Source organism: Temnothorax americanus, unplaced genomic scaffold, assembly GCF_048541705.1.
Source record: "Temnothorax americanus isolate GAGA-0224 unplaced genomic scaffold, ASM4854170v1 Scaffold7, whole genome shotgun sequence".
NCBI lineage: Eukaryota > Metazoa > Arthropoda > Insecta > Hymenoptera > Formicidae > Temnothorax > Temnothorax americanus.
In genome coordinates, this window is record NW_027509792.1 from 5,836,684 (window position 1) to 5,853,990 (window position 17,307).

The window sequence follows — 17,307 nt, forward strand, 5'->3', positions numbered from 1 at the left end:
ACGGCCACCGCTCTAATTAAGTAAAGCGGAAATGGAAAAGTAACAAATATCCCGACGATATCGAAACACTGCCTGGCCACCGTACAAAGAACCGCGGGCGCGCGCTCGATCGAGCGAGCGGTTACGCAATGATCGACGCAAATGGCGACGGGTGAGCGTGAGCAGCATTCGTTGCATACAGAAATGCACAGAAATTCTGATGTCATCATCCCGCGATTGCGTGACTACCCTTGAAATTAATCGCCGTCGTGAATCCTTTCTCACGTGGCTGCACAAAAATTCGTACAACCGTCCCGCTGTCGTAACCGTCCCGCTAATTAGCGCTGGGATCATTACGCTGGATACATTGAGACGTTACGCGAGTTTAATTAATGATCAAGATGCAACGCATTGCCATAATATTGCCGTAAGCGTCGTATTAAGATTAGCGAACAAAAGAATGGTACAGAAAATTTTGATGGAGAATTTGTCCAACCGTTTTGCACGCGACGACGAAGATCAGCCGTGAAATCGGAGCGCGTCACCTTGAAACAGAATCTTATTTTTAAATCGCATATCCAGAGCATCGATCCCACACGTGCACTTGCACGATTTCCGTGGTCAAGATGTCATCGACTCGCGAAAGCCGATGGCTCTCTGATAAAGTCCTCTTTTTTTTTATCGTCGAGGCAAATATTAAACGCGCATTAGCGGTCGCCACTTCTCGACAATTATTTCGCCGTTTACAACACCGCTGGTACTTATCATCCAACAAATCGATATGCGATAGTACACAGTGATATCGAAAAAAGAGATCGCTTTCTAAGCAAGAAAACCGGTTGTGCTACCAGCTATATTACAAAGTTATAAAACACTAACCGGTCTTTAAGAGTCGAGATAATACTCACTTAGAGAAAACGTTCAATCGATTCATCTATGGAGCAATAATAATTCAAGTTCTTGGAGCAAAAATAATCCAAGTCGAACTATAACGGTAAGAAAATCCAGCACCTCGTTAAGTCGCCGATCCGCCTTCATTATTGTGAAAAAAAAAACGCGCATGCAGTCGAGTTCGAAAAATCGATGCCAGGCACACTAATTTGCACGGTTGAAAAGCCGCCGGTCGATTAATGTCACTCGATGTCGTTCCGGACGCGTGACACGCGTGAAGAATATCGCGCCGCACGGTGAGACGTGAAATTAATCGCGACCGGATGCCGGAGATAACGGGTTAATTACCTACCGACGTACCATACAACATGCGTATCCCGTCGGTTCTTCTTGCGCGGCGCGGCCGTGTCTTTCTTGCGGTTTACGCTCTCCTTTCACGCGCATGCACACACATATACATAGGGAGGACATCATCTGCGTGAGCACGAGCGTGCCCGTTCTCCAACGTTCGTGTATTCGCGCGTCTACCTATCGAAAACGCGTACAAAAAGCTGCAACGACTGGCTGCGTCGTCGCGGCACGTGAAATCTGCATGTAATCCCGCTACCGCGTTTCGCAGGTACCCCGAGGATCGCGATGGGATGCGAAGATTAATATCGAAACTTCCACCTATTCGCCGTCCGCGGATATCACTTAACCCTCTCGGGCACAAACTTTTTATTCACCGTCATTAAAACGGTTTCCGGGATATGAGTTTCGATAAGCTGTTTCTTTTTTATGTTTCAGAGAATGTTTCAGATAATTCGGAAACAAAGAAACAAATAAAACACTATCGTCTGCTTAGCAAGATAGCAAACGTACAAAAAAAATATATATATATAAATGTATGAATGTATTAATACCTGTGTAGAATAATAATCTGCGCTTAATAATATTTTAAATAATTAAATTATATCATTTATTATTTAGATTGAGTGGATAATTATTCTTAATTATATATCGTTTAACTTGCTGCTTTATAATGAGCATTGTGCATGCTTCATTCTGCGAGCGGTATGAAACTTCACGACAGTGCTAACATCGTTGCTACTCTGTGCGGATCTCGTTGAAGCTAACGATATCGCGTGCGCTCGCGCGCGCGTGTAACAGTGTCGGCTCGTTGCCTTAACAAGGGCTTGGTCATTATCAAAGCTGTAATTAGTTGCCCGTCGTTTGCGCCATGTTCGCCTTAAACGCAATATCGCAGCTTCTTGCCGCCTCCTTTCACCCTGCTCTTTCCTAGACACCGCTGCACGTCGGGAATCGATAGACGAGCTGCGCGCTGTTTCGTACGCAGCTCTAGACGATCCGTTATGACACCGTTGTGTGCCGTTACAACGCGATACGAGAGGACTTCAGGAATTATAAACATACAATAAAAATGAAGAAGGCAGAATAGCCAATGGAATTTGTGAGCAAGTTATGCGACCCTTAACAGACTTTTCTTGGAACGCAATAAGTCCGACACCTTCCTGGGGTGCGTAATAAGTTTCCAGACGGCGCCTAAGCGAATTTTATGCTGTGCGTTGATCGAATTATCGTGCCGGATATTGATTCGAAAAATTCAACGAGAATATGGATCTGTCTCTTTATGAATTTATTTATACAAAATAACTCCGCATCTCTCTCCTTCGCGTGTAAATATTTCGACTAATTTGGAAGTATTTTTCATTTCTCTAATAAAAATTTGCATTTGAGAAAATTGTTGTATTGTAGCGTATCAAAATTATTTGAAAAAAAAAAAAAAATGACAAGTTATCCATCGTTCACCTGGATTTAAAAACAACAAAGAAAATTCGAGTTACTCTTCTCGAAACATATCTTCGTCAGTAGGGAGCAATGCAGCTTATTAAATTTGACACTTCAAGAACTCAGAACATTGAAAAGGGGCCGAGCAATATCAGGCAGAATATATATCCAGCATTACGCCGGAGTCGAAGCAACCGCTCCCGCGGACGCGGGATATTCCATTGCCTCCGGGGACCAGGGATTCGTTAATTTCGCTTCGGACACACGCATACGAGTGACGGCGTGAATGTTCGCGCCACAAAATCGCCGAAGCGTCGTTAATTCCCGAGAGATGCAATCGACAAATCTCTTCTAATTTCCTCGGAGGACGATACGCGAGCATAATAGTAATCTACGCACAGCATTAGAAACTTAGAAATTGTACAGAAGATTTTTCATTTTTTTATGCCATAGAAATCAATAGTATTAAAATGTTTTAATAATTTTTATAGACCTCATAAATCTTAGATTTCCGAGTGCACGCTCTTGACACACACAGTTATTCGAAATATTAGAAATTACCATTGCATATGACAGATAATCTAAGAATAGATTCGCGGAAAAACAGTCGCAGACGAAGTCTCTCTCTCTCTCTCTATCTTTCGGTCAGGGAAATTCAGGCGAATCTAATTCAAGACGTGGTTCCATGATCGTTTAACGGAGGGATATAAGGAGTTTCCGGGCCGAAGGCGGCGGACGGAGCGCTCTCGAAGAAGCGTTCTCGAGATCGGTTAAAATTGGAAAGGTCCTCGCGTGGGTCAATTCATTGTTGAAGAGGCTATTCTTGACGCGAAATTGCCTGAAATTGGTTTACACGCGCACGGGCGGCACGTCAGAAATTGATTCGTCTTCCCCTTCTCTCCGTCCACCCTACGAGATTCCGAATGCGTTTAATTTTTCTTCCCGGGTGCGTTTATTCCCAACGGACCGGTCAACGACTCGTCCTGTCGTTATCACGAAAAAAGCGTTCTTTGCCGTCGTATTTTTTCAGAACTTTTTAAGGTTTGGGATCTTGTGTCACGTATCTTGTAATTTATTTCGTGTAAATATAAAGTATCTTGATTTCTTTTTATTCACTAGTCTTGATATCAATTGGAATTAATCTTTTCTCACATTTCCTTACATTACAGAATTTGTAGATAATCTCTTTAGGATATTATTGTTTTATTCATTAAAGAAATATAACTGAACACAAAAGGAACAGAAACATACATAGCCTTCAATTTTATTATAATAAAAAAAATGGAATATTTGAACAGAAACCGCGTACATATTCTTTCTCGCGGATCAAAGAAAAACGAAGAAACTCATTCAGGAACGGTAGGATTTTTGGGGTGGCTGCTGGTAATGTCCTTAACTCGTCGACCGTCGAAAACGCGTTTTTCTGCTTGCTCCGATCAAATTATCGCAAAGAATAAAAAAAATTAATAAAATGAATCAACAACCGGCAGCGTGGGGCGCGCGTCGCGTCGCCGGGCAAAAATTAGCTAAACGGATTTTTACCCGACGAAGCCGCTCGATTTCCACGGCTCGATTCTGCGCTTCTCGTCCTGATGAATCTAATTTCGCGTTGAGACAGTACTTAAGCCTTCATCACAATTCAAGATTTTCATGCGCAGAAGCACCGACAGATTATTCAATTTTTATGTACATATAAAAATGTGTTATATATATTAATAATTATGTATATATAAGAGAGTGTTATACATATATAATAATATAATATAAAATACATTATTATCTGCTTCATATTCTTCGAACGAAATAAAAAAAATGTTTTGTATATATTTTAGGGTTAATATAACTTTCTGTTTTTTGTTTCTCATTGTCAGAACTACAAATTTTCTCACCTGTGTCTACATAGATATAACTCATATTTCAAAGGTATAGATGTCGCGATTGAGAGAGATAAATAGCTAAGGCGAGAGAGAGAAAGAGAGAGAGAGAGAGAGAGAGAGAGAGAGAGAGAGAGAGAGAGAGAGAGAGAGAGAGAGAGAGAGAGAGAGAGAGAGAGAGACGATAAGTCGGGAAGTCGGGGATCGACTCGCACTTTACGGCGCGTAGTCGCGTTATTAGCCGCGATAATTAACGTCCCACCTTTCGTCCTCCCGGTTTCTCCTCTTGCCTCTCTCCCTCTCTCGTCGCCGGCAATCGTTAGCCTCTAACAACCTGGAATTTCGGTCTCGCCACGTAGATTATAGCGACAATTAGCGCGGGGTACACCGTGACGAGATTTCTGACATATTCTTCCCCCATTCCCTCCTCTCGCGTCCGATCGGGGGATACCGGGGTGAAGAAGAGGCGACGGGAGAACCGGATGAATGTAGGGGGACCTGACGGGCCTCCGTATCGAAAACTGGTAGAGTATATAACGAGGAAGCGGGATGATCCTGAGTGCACGGCAAAAACATCGCGAAATGCTGCGGCGTGCCGTTTAATTGCTTAATCAGACGTAGTAAATCTTACGACACAGACATTTACGCGCGATACGATACAATATTAGAGGCTCTTCTTCCTCTTTGTGCCGTCTTCTCGTGCCGCATCTACATGCCCATTTTCCCTTCGATCGACCACATTATTAAAAATTAACAAATTATCGTCTCGGACTGCATGCACAGTATAAAATCGTGAGTTCAAATGTTAAAATTTTCTTGTGTTACCAAGATTTGACTATTATTTCAATGTAAAATTAACATACAACAGCTATGTTATTATTTTCGTAACATTTTCATGTGTTATATTAATGTCAACGTGATAACTTAACACTTTATGTATGTCATTTAGAAATTGAATATTATTTTGAGTTCTTTTAACATAATTATTTCAAAAAAAATCAACACGCCTTAAAGTTATTTTAACATAAACAAAAGCTAAAGTAAATCTTCTCAAATAATCGTAAACTTTGACATACAAAATAATCAAATTTACTACAATCAAATGTTCAAAACAACATTTCTCTTAAGTTGAAATAACTATCGTTTATTCACATATGTTATATCGACATTTTTTACAAGTTATTTTTACATTATACTTAAAGTTAAAAGAACAAATATAAAAATGTAAAATATAGTGTCAATAAATTAACATTTCTAATTTGTCAACAAGTAACACACGATCAATGAATTATTTTAACTCAAAATTTAGAGTGGACTTTCTGGGACATTTGAAAAATGTTACGATTAACATTTTATTTTTTACTGTGTGCTAACGCACAGATGTCTAATGCTTCTTATTTCTTATCGCAAAGATAATACGTTACCGATAATTATCGCATATCAAATCAATTAAATTATACACTTATGTATGTAATATGTATGTTCGTGCCCACATCTCATTTCCGGTTATTTACGATTAATGCATCAAGTATATAGCATTGATATTTTAATAGCATGATGATTATGTCTTATTTGTTTCAGAATTACATATTTTATACGTTCTGACATATAGAGATTTTCCGTCGCGATCGTTGGAAAACGAGTCGACTATATATAGATACGAGATTGTGCTCGGTGACGCGATATGGCCAGACTCGCTTCTTACTACGGAACTTTGGATTTCTTTTGTTCCAAGCCGAGCGCTAAAGACCGATCCTCCAACCTCGGTAACACGACGCTCGTTTGTAGTCTCGTTAAGAGAACACCCGGTATATCAAGGGATAAACGTAACTGGTGATGTAATGCAACACCGCGGGTCCTCCTGATCCTGATCCTTGAATGAGATGGTATCTCCGTAGTCCTGCACATGATGCGCATATGTGTACTATCCACAGCGTACCGCGCACACATGTACAAGGCGCGTATTATAGTTAGGCCAAGTGATCGGGTGATCCTGACATGCCTTACTTCTGAGATAATGCGCGAAGAATTATATATTCGATCCCTTTTTTCGCCAAATGATCGCACACGTAACTTACCAGTCTACAAAAGTGGATTACTTCTGAGAAAGGTCTAACAGGAGAAATGCAAAATTTGAATTATATTTCTTGAACAAAGTGATTTCAATATTGAGAAGTTGGGGAACATTCGCCGGCAATCGGTTTCGCCGACGCGCAAAAATTTATACGCGTAATTCAAATATTTATATACTTTTTATGGATTTTGTATTTAAAAATGCACGCGTTATCGGTCTCTCATTTTGGACTTATTACGCAATACGGGTAATACCACGGTAAAAATTGATATAATGTCGAATTTTTAAATTAAACAGGCTTTACAAACTTTTTGTCGGATCGTCCATCCGGCAAAAACGTTCGTTCGCGCGAATGAAATTTGAAAAACGATTTCGCTCACAGCTCGTCCACGAAATGCGCGACGGCGTGTCGCGTTATCGACGTCCGCGTTACAATTTTTACATTTGAATTTCGACAATGACGATACCCACGCCTCGGGCCATGAAAGCGTTACCCCTATCGCGCGCAATGATATCCCCCTAGTCGGTCACTGGTGCATGAAACAGTTAAGCATCGACAATGTAAGCCAATTAAGGGGTGGGTATATAAGGGGGTGTATCAGAGAACGGGCCGTGGTAATCATCCAGAATTGCGTTAAATTTAAATTTTTATTCCCGCGCCCCTGGGGCCTGGCATCTTGGTCTTTTGAACCTTGACGGCTTGCTAAAGAAGATATATCCAAAAGATGTGCCAAGAGACATTTTTAAATCAATCTCTCAATCTCTCATAACAAATCGTGTCTTGCTGAGTCAAATATAAGCACGTTTGACAATTAAAAATATATTACAATATCCTAGTAAGAAGAAAAATTCTACTAGTAATATCATTGAATTCTGATGATTATTTAATTTATCATTTATTTAAAGAATAGAGCAGGTCAGATAAACTGTTGGTAAAAATTTAACGTTTCCAATTATTTTTGTATAATATAATTTCTTTTTCGAATCGCGAAGAATATGCTAGAAGAACATGGTATATTTAAACTTGGAAGACCCTGACTTGAACTATAACAATTCTCCATTTAGAATCACTTTTGCAACGTACCCCAAGGCACAAGCTCCGGTTAGATTCCCTTTAGAGTGGCTTGGCAAACCCCACGGGGTCTCGAGAATATTACGGAGCAACAAAATAATAACGTGTGCGGGGGGGGGAGGGAGAGGGAGAGGGCGGACAACAGAAGGGACGGATGCAGGGCCGAAGGCAAAGGAGGAGGGAGGACGGAGTCTAGGGCGCAGCCAGCCAAACACACACGACGACTAAAAGGCTTACGGGGTAATTTGCGACGGCTTAAGGCCAGGCCAATCTGATCCATCCTGCGTATACACGTGAAATCTTATACCCCGACCGCGGCATATACGATGTTCTTCGTGCCGAAGGAGACAAAAAGGCAGCGGAAGAGATAGACGATGGAGGAGAGGGAAGGAAGAAGTCACGGCGATAGAAAGAAGAGGAACGAAGGAGACGGAAGGAGGACGGAGTTGAAACTCTTTGAAAAACGATACACAACGATAACGCCCAACAAGGCCTCCCGCGCCTTCTGCCTCTTCCTCTTTTCCCTCGACCGCTCTCCTTCTCGACAATGTCGATTCTCAATCGAGAGCTTGCGATGAACACGAGCCGCGGGCTTCACGGACTGTCGCACAGAATTTGCATGGCAAATTTTTTCCCTGAATATGGTTAATTGAGCGTGCGCGGCGTGGTGCAAGCGAGAGATTGCTTCCTCTTTTTGCACCCGCGGATCTCTTTCGCCGCTGTATCTCTCTATATTCTCCCTTTCTCTCTCTCTCTCTTTCCGTTCAACGTTGTACATTCAGCGAAAGAGTTGCAGCGTGCACTTTGTGAACTGGGCCAACAACTTTCGGCCAGACGAAAAGCTCTTTTCATCAATCTTTTATATTCGTATTATTGTCGAAATGACGATCATGATGACTGCTATTTGTACACTTCTTTCTTTCAAGGTTGTCTCTCGAATTACTTCGTAATTCCTTATGACTCAAAGAGATTTATAGTGTGTACCAGAGTCAGTAATTATAAATTATCACAGTCAGTACTTATTTTGCAAAATGAATACGGGGGAAGAGAAGAGAAAGGAGAGGAATCACATACGCTAATGATGTTAAGAAAGTTACATTTATTTATATTATTAATTTATATATTAAGAATTTAAAAATGAGAAAATGCCAATATATTTCCTTCCTTTTTTAAATAGCTAGTTCTAATCGAGAAATGCAATCCTAAATCGCCACCTTTAGCAACTTGCAAGCTGCTTTTTACGCTACGGCTTCCTATCCGCTTTTTATCGCGCAGGAGAACGGGCTATTCATCCGGGCCGCAGAATTTTCGTTTGCCGCGTCTTCGTTCCGCCGGACGAAATAAACGTCTCGCGGTAATTCGCAACGCCGCCGTTGAACGAGATCGCTGACGGAGACGAAATGCACGGTGAGCACGGAGGAAAGCTGCAGAAAGAAAGAAAAGAAGGAGCGAGAGAGAGCATATTTCAGGAGCGAAACTTAATTTGCCCCGAAGTGTGCCACGGGACTCGAATCGATTCGAGGGCCCTCGAACCTCGGAGAGTCTCTAAGCGACGGCGCGTGCCTCAATCGGATGCCATTGAGGTTCCTCTCCTCTCCTCTCGTCATGCGATAATTGAGAGGCATCGATTGTGTAGCGGCTCTTTCGATCTCGTCCTGTTTCCCCGAGTCTCGCGAACAGTTAGAATTCGTTCCGCCGACGACCACCTACAAAGTAGCTCTTTCGAGACCTTCCCAGGGTGCAACCACTTTGGAAACTATACAGATGAACGTAAATTCCGGAAAATGACTGTATCGAATAGTAGACTGCCACACGTATCCCAAACTCGACAGATTCTTTGCTTAATAAATTTAAAAGTCGCCACGGTAGATGCTCCTTAAGTTAAGTTAAAGTTAAGAGGACAGATAAGAGTACGCGCGATACGAAGAGAATATTTTAGACGGGAAACGTATTCGTCTTCATTGTTTCTCCCGACACTTCTTCAAGAACCTTCCATTTCCGCGTCAATCTGCCGTGAAAAGCAAGTAGATGAACATCGTAAGTTCCTCTTACTTTCTCTTCTTCCCTTTTTATCGCTCTCTCTTTCTCTTTCTGATTCCATCTACCGCGTCACCTCGCCTGACAAAAAGAACCCTATACGCACACGTTTAGGATACGTTAAGAGGCCCTTCACGGTGTTTGCCGGCAAACACCCTTCGTTTCTAGCGTTGCCTCGATGGCGCCCCTGCTACCTACCTCATGAGACGAGGCATTCGTGTCCCTACCGCTCTCGCATACAAACGGAGTCTGATTACACATTAATTATTTACCGAGCGATTTCTGATGTACGTACCGACCTCCGTCTCCTCTGGAACGGGTCATTAAATTAAATGAAACGCCGAATTCCCGCGCACCGTGTCCCCGTGAATATTCACGCGCGACGCACTCTAATTCCAATGGCAAACTCAAGCAAAATGCAACGTATGCGAAATGCATTACTCCCTGACACCGAGAAAGTGCAATATACCGTGCCTTACGTTCCCTCACGTATCGCCAAGAATGTATCATATTTTTAAGTGACGAAGGTCCCTTTCTTTAAAACGTAAAGGTCGAACAAAGCTTTATTTCAATCGTTATATTTCTATAACCAAAGATAACATTTTTTTTCTGGCAGGAAAAAGTCTCTTGCCCATAGAGATTTCGTAGCTCTGTTAATGTCTTCCGTTCGTTTTTGCTCGACGCTCCACTAAATGCCTTCGTCTACGTTTTCTTTAATCAACTGTGAAATACTTGAGGGAACGATTACCCGATGCACCGCCGCATTATGTAAGATTCACGGAAGCGGACAAAAACAAGATCCGCAATTACGTAAAGTCTACGAAACATGCCATCTCAGTTTTAAAAACGCTCTAGGTAATCGATCAGATATTTTCGAATCATTAACTTGTCGATTTGCGATCGTTCGAACATGATATTCCAGCGGATGTTCCAAGCGAAATACGTCTCCAAATTTTCCTTTCATTTACCTTATCCCGGCGCGGATCCTCTTCCGTTGTGTAGATAATTTTTCCAAAAGGAACCGGGACTAGTGTCTTTCCGTCGACCGTCAAAAATGGATATAATACACGGGATTGAGACAAAGGGATTAGTGCACGGTTCTCGTGGTGAATACCCGGGTAAGGATTTAATTTTCGGAGATTTTTCCCACGAAGAATACCCAAGGAACCGGGTACCTCGTACGAATGCTTGGGCAAACACTCGACATGTCTACGCTCCTGCAGTAGGAAAATGTTTGTCGTCGTCTCTCTAGTCAACGAGCGCGTCCTTCGAGTGGGAAAAAGACGAGCGATGTCTAATGCGACACGGCTACCATCGCGAGACTCCGTATAATGGCAAATTTAAAAATCGATACAACGTAATCGAATTTCAAGCCGCATTTCGTTGAAACTCCCTGCGCTTCGTAAGTGAACCTGCATTTGTACCTTCAAAATAATCGGTTCAGTTTAAATATTTTTTAATTAAATATTTTTAAATTTTTTTTAAATTTATATTCTGTTACGATTGAAATTAAATCTCAAATGCTCATGTCGGAACTCTGAAATCAATCAGCGCCACTAGGTATAATATGCAGATGGTTAACTATTTATTAAATTAATGTAATAATTGTCATGCTAATAATTATCATTATCATCACTATGCACACGAACATGCATATAAAAATGTAATTGAGTGATATTCAATTCAATGTATAGATATACGAATCAATGACGTAAGTCATGACTGCCATAGTAATTATTTCGTGATAATTAATTATACGTCAAACGATGGCATATCGTAAATTATATTGCTTGCCTTACGCTAGATAATTAAGTTCAATGTAAGTCAAGGTAACGTCAATCAATACAGTGGGATATATAATTTCGAATGCAAATGTGTCACATAGATACGAGCGTTTTCTAACTAATTACAGTAGCGATCGCAAAAAAGAAAAGCACCAAACAATCGAGTGATATATCCATCTAACGAGATTGGAATCTCATTTTCTAGAAAACGCGTGGTCGGTAAAACGGCGCGGTTTCCCATCCCATTCCAAATAAACGAGAAATTCGCTTGAGAAGGGAATACGACCGTCTGTCCGATCGCGATGGGAGCCGAGAAGAGACACGGCCCGCGGGTATCGGTTTTCGGTCGGTGCATTGCGCGCTTAAAAATCTTCACAAATATATACCGTGGCCCCTGTACCAGGGGCTGGCTGCACGACGGCGGAACAAGTGAGGTCGCCACGTCAGTGGATACTCTTTGTTCGCGGGCAAACATTTGCCCGGTCTCTAAGAGTTCCCGAGACACAGGGCGACACAGGCGACACAGAAGGACAGAAAGGATCTGGCCTTTCAACCTGGCCGGGCTAGAAAATGCAAACCGCATGCACCTCCTCTTCCTCTTCCATGACCGGTCGCCATGTTGCGGCGGTGAGACATCTCCCGATGTTGGCCCGGATAAAAATGTTGCAAATCATGGGCTACCTGTCCGTGATGCCGCCTCGCTCATCACGCTGCCACTCGAACGTCTCCGGCGTAATGCGCGAGCAGGCCCTTCTTTTGTCTCGAGTATGTTATCCGCCTAATGTAACCTCCGAGGTGAGAGAGGCCTCGATAGAGTTGGGAATGTGAGTGAATGCGCGGATGCGCTGCCTTTATATCCACCAATTCATCTCTGTTACGTACAATGGTAATAATGTTCCTGTTTGTTGCATAGCGCAGAATGAGGTCCCTGAATTTATTTTTTCTCCTGGTCATACGCGTCTTTCGAGCGTAACAAATTTCTCTCAAAAATTTTTCAGACATCATTTTCTCTCGATGGAACTATCCTCTTTTTTTTTTATAAAACATGAAAGGAAAGATATGTAAATAGAAAAGAATCATATATTCTAAGTCATTTTATAATTTTATTTTCGAGTTAAGCATTACTTTATTTCAATTACTACGGTATTACTGAACATTGATTTACGTAATTTCCCAAACCTAAAATTCTTTAATCAATTAAAATTTTCCTTTACGACCGTATCTTCGCTTATGTTGTTTACGAGTAAATTATATGGTAAAGCGAGCTTCTCACAATCCTAAGTAAAACGCGCCGGAACGCATCGCGCTTTTCTCCAGAGACACATACGCGAGGGGAGCAGAACGACAGCGAGCGAGACCGAGAGGGCTTGCGATAGCGAGAAAAGAATTGAGCATCGGGTTCCGAGTCGAGCAAGAGGGCCCGTATCGTTTTAACGTCTCTATTAGCGGCTATTAAAAATGAACTAGCGTCGAAAAAAAGAAGTTGAGAAACGAGGGTGAAACGGCGACGCGGGGAGGGCAGAGTAAAGCGGGAAAGTGCAGGCATAGTGAAGGAGAGAGAAAGAGCGACACGAGGGGGGTACGCAGTAACCTCCCTTGAAATCGCGGGGCCTCTGTTCACATGCCGTCTCTTCCTCGTACCGGTATCCAGTTACCTTTTGTGGAAGACTTCGCATGGCTCAGATTCTCGAACGATATGTACTCCATTGTACGCACCGGGTATTTAGCATTGGCACGGGGTTGGTCCGAACGAGGGGTCCGAACGGAGAGGGGGGGCAGCGGGGAGGGAGGGGGTCTCGTACCACGCATCAAAATCCACGGTGTCGCCTGACATCGGGGTAGATTCTGTTAAAATGATATCCCTCGTCAGTCTCGCGCAACTCTCAAGACAGATCCGCTCGCGATATCGGACTTGAAATCGATCGCCTTTTTTACGCTCTATAAAAAAAAAAGAGAGAAAAAAACGAAATCGTAGAAACTCGTTCGTGAAGGATTAGGTTGATTTATTTTGGCGGGATCACGATTCCATCTCGAAGAGTTGAACACGAATAATACATCAGCATAGCTATAGTCAGTTCAGCTAATTATATCGTGCTAGTTTTTCTACTATGTCACGAACGACTCCAAAGTTCAATAATTAACGTTACAGCATAATTAATACTAAACAAAAGAAAACATATAATATGCTTATACAATAATATATTCACAAAAAACGTGTTAGAAGTACTATTTTGCATGCTAATTCTCAATCTTCTGAAAATCACTCACCGACCCAGATGGATGTCACGGGGTTAAATTTGCGTTACGTATGCGGCGATTGAAATGAGAATCACGAGGAACGGCGTCGGCGACGGCGACGGGACGCAATTTCTCAGCGTAATTTTGAATAATTCGAATAAAGCCGGACACTTGTCTTCCCGAGGCCCGGGACAAAAGCCGCGCACCTTTCACCGCGTGTTTCTCGATCGGGAATCAATGGAGGCTACCAACGCGCCGGCTACGCACGACCATCTTGCGCGTAATTACAGTAGCTTCCGTCACGGTTTGAGTCCTGGTCATCGTCCCCGTGCATAATACTTTATAATATACGACGGGATTCCAAAAGTGACTCGTCATGCGGCATAAATACTTTAACGGCGGCGGTGCATCGTCCCCCTCTCGTCCGTCGCCGCTGCACCTGATACTTTCCCCCGGCGCGCTGATGAATTTCTTTTTTAATCACCGCCGCGTCTCGCGCCGAAAGTACAACGTCACCTGTTGGCCTTTGCCATCGCGCGGCTCTTTCGGCGCTGCAATTCGCCACGCGAATTCGCGCGCGCGCGAGCGCACGCGTGCACGAGCAACGCGTAAATGCATAACGAAGTGCGTACGAAATCGTTTTTATAGTACACGCGGAAGAAGAAAGAACACGAAGAAGCGAATCGCGTTCGTACTACGCATCTTTATTCTAAAGTGTGTAAGCGAAACTTTGCCTCTGAGTCTAACCGTTATGAGCATATTTTTTGAAAAGTTAAAAGATGTACAAGAGAAACATCAAGTATTATCTTCTTTCAGTCTTCTTTATGCACCTATGCGCATAAATAGATATTTTTGTTGTTCTCGTCTATCAGAATTGTCTTAACTTTTACGTTATTTCGTAAACGAGATTATCAACGCTAAGACAGTATACAAAAAAGTCTGTTTACTGGTCGGTAATTATAATAGTGCTTCATTAATCTTTTTCCGAACATCGATGGGCGGAAAATTTAATGCTGGTCGCCGAGAAGAGAGGAGACTGGCATAATTCGATCGTAAATTATTCTATAACTGGCTCCCCGATGGATCCGCGCTTAATCCCTTATTAGCGTTGATAGAAATATTTAAAAGATATTACAAAGATGTGTAAATTCATAAGTAATAGCTCTGTGGGACAAGAATTACGAGCATGCTGATTTAATGGATTAAAGGCACACAGGTGATCGGATTAAGTGATGATTGAATACAATATTTAATCGCTTCAACTATTATAATTGAAGAGTGAGAATCAAATACCAGCTAAATGTCAAGGATGGTATTCCGAGTTATAACGGAAAAATATCTCCGAGTTATAACGGAAATTTATCGTCCTTTCATTTAACGCCTCAAGCTGTTTGAAATTCAGTATTTTAATTTACATAGTTTTCTCTCTTTGTAAGCTCAGAATATCATACTTATTACTTGATTGAAAGGTGTTTTAATTTACGAATTACTTCAATTTGGCATGAGAGGTCATTGAAGTAAAGAAGTCGCATCGACGTGGACAACGTTGCTGTCGCTACAAGTATTGAAAACTCATTCGATTTATCGCCTATCGAAACGTACAATTAGCACCGACCACGGCGCTGCCTGGGTACAACGAAATTTAAACCGCAGAGAGCTTTAATGCCCCTTTTATGCGCGCCGAAAAATTGACACCCGAGTCCCCGCGTTTTAATCCCGCCACGACATTAAGATGATCTCAATGGGGACGATCGCCGTGGAATACCGTGTGGGACGGGACGGAAGGCCCTGGCACATAATAAGTTGTACCGCCTCGTGCGGGTATCTCGTGAAAGGGCGAAGATAAAGGCCAGCGGTCCAAGAGCATAATTAAAACGCGTCGGATGTCTCACGTATGAGGGCGAGCCACGAGGAGAAAGGCGATGGCGTGGGTGAAAGAATGAAAGACGAAAGAGAAAGAACAAAACTTGCAAAAGTGTAAAAATTGTACTCGTGTCGATGCGTCGACGAAGCAGTACTTAAATGAATTCAAGTGTTTGGAAAAAATATTAAGAGTTATCTGTTACGCTAAAAATTGCAGATTGGCGAAAATTCAGAAGATACAAGTGCTTATATAATATATATGTATGCGCAGAACAGATATATCAGATAACAAACGAGAGATAAGTGAACAGAGAATTGAAAGCACAAGTAATAAAACGGAACTCGATTCCCGCTTGTGATAGCGGATCTTGAATCATGTGTTAATAGCCGCTCTTGTCTTTTGTACCATGACCGTGCTCGCGCAAAATCAAAATCGAACGGCGCGTGTATTCACGGTCGGTTATTTCATTATTCACGAGTATAATTCAACCACGATCAAGTCCCGATTGCGTTGGCAAGAACATGACGCTATTTCATCTGATTAACACATCGCGTACTTTTTAGCTCTTCAGTCGCGGTACCTGCTACGTATGATCGGAGATTATTTCAACACCATTGGAAGGATTCGCCTCTGCGCCGACGTGTCATATTAATCTATCTGAGTACACCATTAGGCGCGATGAAAAGGGAGCTTACATGAATATTCACGTAAAATGCAAGACACACGTATTTTCATGATATTAATTAAATAATCGCTTAGGTGAAAGCGTATCTCGAGCGTGATAAGGCTCATAAAAAATATCATTAATTTCTTTTTTTTTACCACTGCCCAGATCTCTTCTCTGATGCAGAGCAGTAATTGCAGAATTTATTTTAAAAGGCACACAAGCACCAGTTTTAATGAAAATATTATACTAAAACACTTAACTTTCGTACAATAACAGGAATGCCGCGATAATCTTATTATCTTTCTCGGTGGAATTAAAAATTGTAGATATTGCGAAGATCGATCTGCATCGCGAACGCGTTCCTCAGCGACAAATGATTCGTCTCGAGGTTACCGTTCTTTGCAATCGGGTTTTTTTTCATCGCGAACGAACGAGCGAGAGAGAGAGAGAGGACGAACAATCCGACGTTTCCGCCTCTCGAGAAGGCGTTACCGTGGTAACAGTACGGGTCCGACTCGAGACTCGATTAGCAAAGAAAATACGAGAGGATCTCGGAAACCCTGCTATAGGATCGATCTACGGCCGAGAGGCTTTTAAGACGACCGCGACGCCTCATTGTCTTTAGCAGAATGGCGAACGACTGTCGCGCGCGCTCTTCATCCTTGTATTTCCAAGCGGGGTTGTCCTCTTCCTTCTACTTCTTCTCTCTCTCTCTCTCTCTCTCTCTCTCTTTCTCTCTTGTCTTGCAATCGCGAGTCAATAGGCGATAAACACGATCGTCCGAAATAACGGGCTTTCTTGATGACATTTATCGAGTCGACCTCCGTTTTCCGCCACTTCCGGCGCGACCTCAACGTTCGCGTTCCCATCGCGAAATTCCATGATCGACCGGACGATCCGCGATTCGATAAAGCCGAATCCCAAGATCGTAATCGCGCGTGATCTTGCGAAGCTCAAGGCTGTTAACGAGTTCCGAGATATCGCGACAATCTTTAATTGCTCCTCGGGGAAGCGCCTATATTTTTTTAGGCGGTGGCGT

General features: G+C 42.5%; 1 protein-coding gene and 1 long non-coding RNA gene across 5 annotated transcripts in view; one reads left to right on the forward strand and one right to left on the reverse strand.

The window, feature by feature from the left end:
• Positions 1–17,307, reverse strand: part of LOC143906068 (uncharacterized) — a 193,815-nt gene that overhangs the window by 126,329 nt on the left and 50,179 nt on the right. The gene's annotated exons all lie outside the window — the stretch shown is intronic.
• The window catches only part of Optix (optix), a 47,652-nt gene that overhangs the window by 27,612 nt on the left and 2,733 nt on the right, over positions 1–17,307 (forward strand). The gene's annotated exons all lie outside the window — the stretch shown is intronic.